This window comes from Capsicum annuum, chromosome 12 (genome assembly GCF_002878395.1).
Source record: "Capsicum annuum cultivar UCD-10X-F1 chromosome 12, UCD10Xv1.1, whole genome shotgun sequence".
Lineage (NCBI taxonomy): Eukaryota > Viridiplantae > Streptophyta > Magnoliopsida > Solanales > Solanaceae > Capsicum > Capsicum annuum.
Genome location: NC_061122.1, coordinates 125,400,699 through 125,407,776, shown reverse-complemented (window position 1 = coordinate 125,407,776; position 7,078 = coordinate 125,400,699). Strand labels below are relative to the sequence as shown.

Genomic DNA, 7,078 nt, shown 5'->3' with positions numbered 1-7,078 from the left:
TCGCTAGTTTTATTGATTTTCTTAGAGGCTTGTCAGACTAGTATAGATGTTGGGAGTTGACTAATAAGTCGTATTTTGTTATCTTTCTGAAATTCTTTTATTCTTGGATGATGATTACTCTATTGATATTTGGGGGTTATTTATGGAAACCCCATTGATTTGTGTTGAACTAAATGAAAATGGCTCAAAGGGTTAACTTGGGGCTACTCGTAGCCTCAAGTACCAGGTGACGCTCCGGGACCTGTTTTTCGGGGCGTTACATCTACTCTATTTAAGATCCTTGCTAACATATCCTTGGTATTAAACTTTTTGGGAACAATGGCACTAGATTCCTTGGATTTAGATCGACATGAGGAGGGACATAATGGTCATAGTCACGATCACAATCTCTCTAATCCCACTCCCGGTCACGGTCCATCCAACCCTTGTTCCTACATTGCCTTTGATATATGGGGCGAGAACCTCCCAAGTAGCTTGCCAAGTACTGGATTTCTTCATCCAACTTCTTTGCCTCTTCATCATCTTCATAAGATTTTGATGCTATGGTGTTTACCGCTTTCGTGGGTGCACCCATAACATTCTTCGTCAAGAGCTCAAATTGGGTCATCATTTTGGCCATGTTCTCCTCCGTTTCTTTTTCTCATTTTCTTTGTTCATTAGCCATCATGGAGGTAGTAGGAAGGGTTTTGGAAGCTTCGGTATCTCAAGTATGCTAACCCCAATTTTTTTTTGATACTTCTCCTATCAATCGTATGGCCGCAAGATTATGAAATCTCACTATAGAGTCGTCCACCGCATTATCCACCACCGTTTTTTCAATAGATCAAGAGCCCAATAGAAAATCTCGAGGAACATCTTTTTTGGGACCTCATGATTTGGGCATTGGGCTAACTTTCCAGTAAACCTCTCCCAAGCTTCAAATAATGGTTCTCCATTCATTTATCGAAAGTTCACAATCTCATCCCGCATTTGAAGCATTCTTTGTGGTGGGAAGTATCTATCAAGAAATACCATGTTAAGCTCTTCCCATGATGTAATTGAGCCAGGTGGAAGTGAGCGAAGCCATAAAACCACCTAGCATGTCAGTGAGAATAGGAAAAGTCAAAGCCGGATGGATTCTTGTGTAATATGTGCTATGTTAAATGGCGCAGAAACTTCCACAAAGTTCTTCAAATGGACATTTGGGTCCTCATATGCTTGACCCCCATACAACCCTTTTCATTTTCCACGTGTGAAGCACAATGCTAGTCACATGAAACACTCCATTCCTGTTGGTTGGTGGAATGCGAATTGCGCTTGTTTGTCCCGCTTTATTTAATTGGCCTTCATAATCAAGAGGGGCATCGAGGGGGGGCCATATTGCTTTCGTTATCGCTCATTTCTCCGTTTACACTTTGATTGCCTACAAAAGATTCAAAAATAACAAATAAAGTAAATTATACCACTTCGGGTATTCCCAAGTAAGAATGACACCACACAAGCAAAATCTATATTTCACTCCCTGACAATGGCGTTATTTTGATAATGCTCAACTCACTTCCATAATTGAGGAGTGAGACGGTCGTTGTCACGTAACCTAATTTGAATTGGGGTCGAATCTCAAGGAGCAAATAACAGACTTCAAACACTATGGGTGCTCAAATTACTATGAGATTATCCGGAATGCTAACAAAAATGATATGTAAAATAAAATGGGGGATTAGTTTGGGAACTTTTTGTACGATCTTTAGCAAATAATCAGGAGATAACACTTTTGTCTTAAGCAACAAAGTTGGGGGAAATCTTGGAATTATGTCTACCTAAAGGTAAAAGCATGTAGGTTAATGATGGTTTAGCATGAAATTTAGTTGTTGACTAAGGGATAGGCTATGTCGAAGGTCATTGTGGTCAATCTTTCGATAAAACCACAATGATTTCATCCATTGGCTCTTTCAAGCACCTAACAAGTGTGAAATTCATAATCACCCAAAACCTCAATTAAGCGTCCCTATTTCTAAGATAATGCTCTTGACATGATTTGCACTCTTAATACACTTATTTCTAAGATTGCAAAAGGGAGAAAACCATAGGTTTAATTGTCCATCATTGTCTTGTACCCGTATAACCCTCTTTCAAGGATGTTATAGGTTACCTCATATTCACCTTCGTCCCTTTTTTGAGGATGATAAAGGGTTTCTAAAGTTTGGAGTTTTCACCCATCAAACCCATTTGGAGATTTGGGTCTTTAACCCATCAAACTCCAACTCATAAGCTCAAGCAATGGTGGAATCCTTACTCAAAAACTAACAATCATGCAAACACATCAATACCTATACACAGATTACAGTCTAGTTCAACATAATCCCAAGACTAAATTACTTAGCTACTCATGAAGAAAGTAAAGATAGATATACCATAAGGATTATCCAAAGTGTTCATTTTTCATACAAATCCTAAGAACTTTAGCCTCCAAAGTTGATTACACACTTTTCCAATTAGGGTTTCAAGTCTAGAATTCAAAGATACTTCTAAGGTAAGGAATACCCAAAGAAGAAAGGGTTTTTTTTTATATATGGTTTGGGATTTGTTTAAGTTGTTTTACAGATCTTCCCCTAGCCATATACCCGCATGACCGCAATTACGCATGTCTGTCCACAACCGCATCCGCACGACAGCAGTTGTGTGCCGCGATGGCATTGTGTTAACTGACCGCGACTACAGATTGATGACCACGGTTGCGGTAACCGAGGCTGATGTAGTCCAGGTCTTCAGTTGCACTCTTCTTTGCTTCTTTTTATATCATTTTTAACTCTAATCCACACCTTTTAATCTCCTCAACTCTATGCCTGCAAAGAGTGGATATTAGTGCATTTACTCATGAATATGTCTCATTGATTCATTCGAAACAAGGTAATATACACGAATGTTGAGTGAGAATGAGTGGTAAAATCACCACTCATCAACCAACCACATGCATACAAACCATACATACATACATATATATATACATATATAATTATGCTGGGAAAGGGAATCGGGTTTAGCATGACTTTAAAACCATTAACCTAGGTATGTGTAGCTTAACTATCATAAAATCACCCATGGGCTATATGGGTCTAGTGTAACCCCCTGAATGGGCCCCGATGCATTTAGGCGCACGAACCATAGATACCATAAGAGTAAGGGATTCCCAAGTACCCTTCGCTCTCGACGATACATATGTACAATTTACTTTGAGGATTCCCGTGTACCTAATAGTATCATGTATGGTTTCTATGACCGACACTCATGTCAGCAAAACTAAGTTTCCATTTTTTGTCCACCTTCATGATTATCTATCACACCCTGCCATTTTTGCCAAATTTAAACCATTATCATCCAACTAAACCATTATTCCATTATTATTAACCAAGGCTAAATGTAGTGGTATCTTCATAGCAATTATAGCTTGCAAGCAATGTCCTTAGACAACCTCTATATGTAAAGGGATTCTCATGTACCCATAGATTACATTATCAAGTTTACTTGGAGGATTCCCTTGTACCCCACAAGTGTTCCATTATCAAGTTTGCTTAAGGGATTCCCTTGTACCCCACAAGTATTCATTATCATGTTTACTTGGGGGATTCCATTGTACCCCACAAGGAAGTTTATTTGACCATAACCATGACCACCAAATCTTATCATTTAATCATTCCAAACCATTTAAACCATTCTTACAATTTAGGGTTACATTACCAAATCATACCATTCAATAGTTCCATTAAAAGTCCAATAATATAGTAAAAGCATTATCATAGGCATTTTATCAAACATGTTGGGGGCATAGTGTTTCAAAAGCCAATTCCGATTACCAATTAACCATTACAATGAAACTAATCATCCAAACCGCTATTAAAGTATGTAAATACATAATTAAAACATAGGGAAACCATCACCAAGAATATAATACCAAAACCCCAACATATATTTGAAAACCCCAAAACCATACAATAATCAAATGATGAAAACTTGTATAAAACATGCCTTTAGTTGGAACTAAGGGAGGGGTACATGCCTTAGATTATGAATATTATGGAGAAAAATCATCCGTACAAACCCCAAATTGATTCTCTAGATGAAACCCTAGCTTTCCATTACCTAAGATCCTTAGAGAGAATTAGAGAGAGTTTCTAAGTGTTTTAGATTAGAATAATAAGGTAAATGATGTCCCAAAAGTGATAAGTCATGGGGCCTTAAGAGGTTCAATGGGGAAATGTCCAGATTACCCCTAGCTTAAACTGCTTAAAATTCCTATCAAATGGTACGACTACCCTATACTAGTCGTACTCTCCAATATAAGTGGTACACACCACTCGTACCCTAGGCCTCCCTCTATGACCCAACATTGTCTAGCATACGACTTACCCAAACCAAGTCATACCCAACCATACAACCAGTACCCCTAAATCGTATCCCTAGAAAAATAGAGTCAAAGAAAGTTTGAACATTGTCTACCATATGAGTCACTGATATGACTCGTACCCTAACTTATGGCTCATGGTGAACCACTCGTACTCAGATCCAAGTTAAGTTACTAAGTCTCATATTAAGTAAAGGAAAAACCAATACCATACGACCTGTCACCAGCCATACAACTCATATCCACCAAGTCATACCCATTCTAGAAACCAATCCAACCCACAACCAACACTAGTTAGCATACGACCATTTTATACCAACCGTACCCTACAATACGACTGGTACCCATAAGTCAATATATTGTCTAAAAACAAAAAATCCAGGAAATTTTCTAAGGGTCCAAAACCCAGGGTGTTTCAATCTCCCCCACTAGGATCATTCGTCCCCAAATGGAGGACTAGGTAGGTCAAACATAAACAAAGTCATTTCCATTATCAAACATTAATCCAACCCCTAACCAAGTTAGAAAACAAAGATGCAAGGATCTATTCTAACCTTTAACTAAGTTAGAAAATAAAGATGTGATCAAGAACGCATACCTTTCGCACGAATATTTGGAGCAGAAAACAAATGCAGATATTTAGACTTCATGGCCGCTTCCGCTTTCAAAGTAGCCTCTTCCACCTTATGGCTCCACCATAGTCCCTTAATCGAGGACAGATCCTTGGTCAGTAACCGATGAACCTGCCAATCCAATATCTTAATCGAGAGCTCTTCATAAGACAGAGAATTTGAGATACTCAATCCTTCCAAAGTAACCACCAAAGAAGGATTTCCAAGACACTTTCTTAATATAGATAAATGAAATACCGAATGAATGCCGATCAAACAAGAAGGCAACTCTAATTCATACGCCACGTTACCAACCCTCTAAAAAACCATATAAGGACCAACATACTGGGGACAGCACTTCCCCTTCTTACCAAACCACATCACTTCCTTCATGGGAGACACCCTTAGGAAAATCATATCCCCAACTTCGAACTTCAAGTCTCTATGCCTTACATCTGCATAAAACTTTTACCGACTTTGGTTAGCCTTAAGCCTATCCCAAATCATCACAACCTTATCCATATCCTGATAAACTAAGATTAGACCAAACATATCCGCCTCGCTAAGCTCAAACCACCTAATAGGAGATCTACGCCTCCTACTATACAATGCCTCAAAAGGGGCCATCCCAATGCTAGAATGATATCTATTATTGTAAGAAAACTCTACCAAAGGTAGATGCTCAACCCAATTATCACGACCCAAATCGGGGCCTGGCCGTGACGAGCATTCCCGAATCGTGAAGGCTCGGGACACCCTCTGTCTATCGGGTAATCATGCACAACATTCATATAATAAAAGATAATGTAAAAATAGAAATCTAATACGAAAATATGGTCAGTCTGAATATGATCATAATACTGAAATATTGAAATTCAAAATATATCTAGATAATAATAATATCTGACTCAGTCTATGAAATCTTGAACTATGAACTAAACAAAACAGTCTAAAAACTGGGACAAAGCCCCCCAGTAGACCAAAACATGACTAAAGATAAATATCTGAAAGTAAATAGGTCTTCTGGAATATAGAAGGCTCACCCCTGCACAATCTGCTCTGCGATCTGAAATATCTACTGTTTATCTGGACCCCTAGATTGTGTCTCAAAACCTGGAAGGAGGGGGGCCAGCACAAATGTACTGGCACGTGAAGCAATCCAAAATAAAGTATTTGAACATATATATAATAGATGAGAGCAATTTTCATCAACACATCACGTGTAAAATAGCTTCTGAAAACATATGGGCATCATTTAAAAATCATAAGACATTCTTGTCAAAATAATTTCTGATCTTTGTATTACTTCTGAGTAAGGTGGCACTCCCCAACAAGTCTGATATTCCATGGGTTATATGAAATACGCCATTGAATCAGTGGGGAAGCCCCCAACCCAAGTGTGCCGCAGGGGTTGGAGTGTCTGAGTCTGATACGTCACACGATACTTAAGCTAGCATATAATAATATACCCAGATTGATAAATCACGGTTTTGAGAAATGAGTTGTCTGAACTCACTCCTTCTTCGGGGACCACCTAACATCTCTTTATGCCCAATTTTTTAACTTTTTCTGAATATGTATCATTCTGAAATTTCTTAATCATGAAAGTCTGATAAAATCTGATTTCTGAACTAGTCTGTGTCTGTTATGGCATTTGTCTGAGTTGGTATCGTCATAAATAGACTTTCAAGTCCTATTTTTGAGACATAATACATTAAGCATGCTCTTTCATAAAAGTGTAGTTTCAGACCACCCAAACATGTAATTTGCATAAAAGATTTCATGTTCCGAAACTTAAGTCAAAACCATGCAAAAACTTTCATCAAACATATGGTGGTCATGTGCTTTTGGAAAAATTATGCACTCTTTCATTATATGTATATTCAACATTTACAACCTTCTCTTTCATATTCAAAATCGTATTCCAAACATAGCAATGTCAAAGCATTTCATATCATGATTTTTCAAGCCGTATTTCAAAACAATCTATATCATGTGAAACATGGAAAAATTACATCAAGAGAGGGATTTCATGTAAATCGTGCTCTCAATTCATATTTTAAGGCAAAACTCATATATACATTTA

The 7,078-nt window shown here is 37.9% G+C and overlaps 1 non-coding gene across 1 annotated transcript; it reads left to right on the top strand.

The window, feature by feature from the left end:
- The first annotated feature begins 865 nt into the window (after positions 1 to 865).
- Positions 866 to 971, top strand: LOC124889930. The gene has a single exon (XR_007048842.1). It is a non-coding gene; the product is annotated as a small nucleolar RNA R71 (small nucleolar RNA).
- The last annotated feature ends 6,107 nt before the right edge of the window (positions 972 to 7,078 follow it).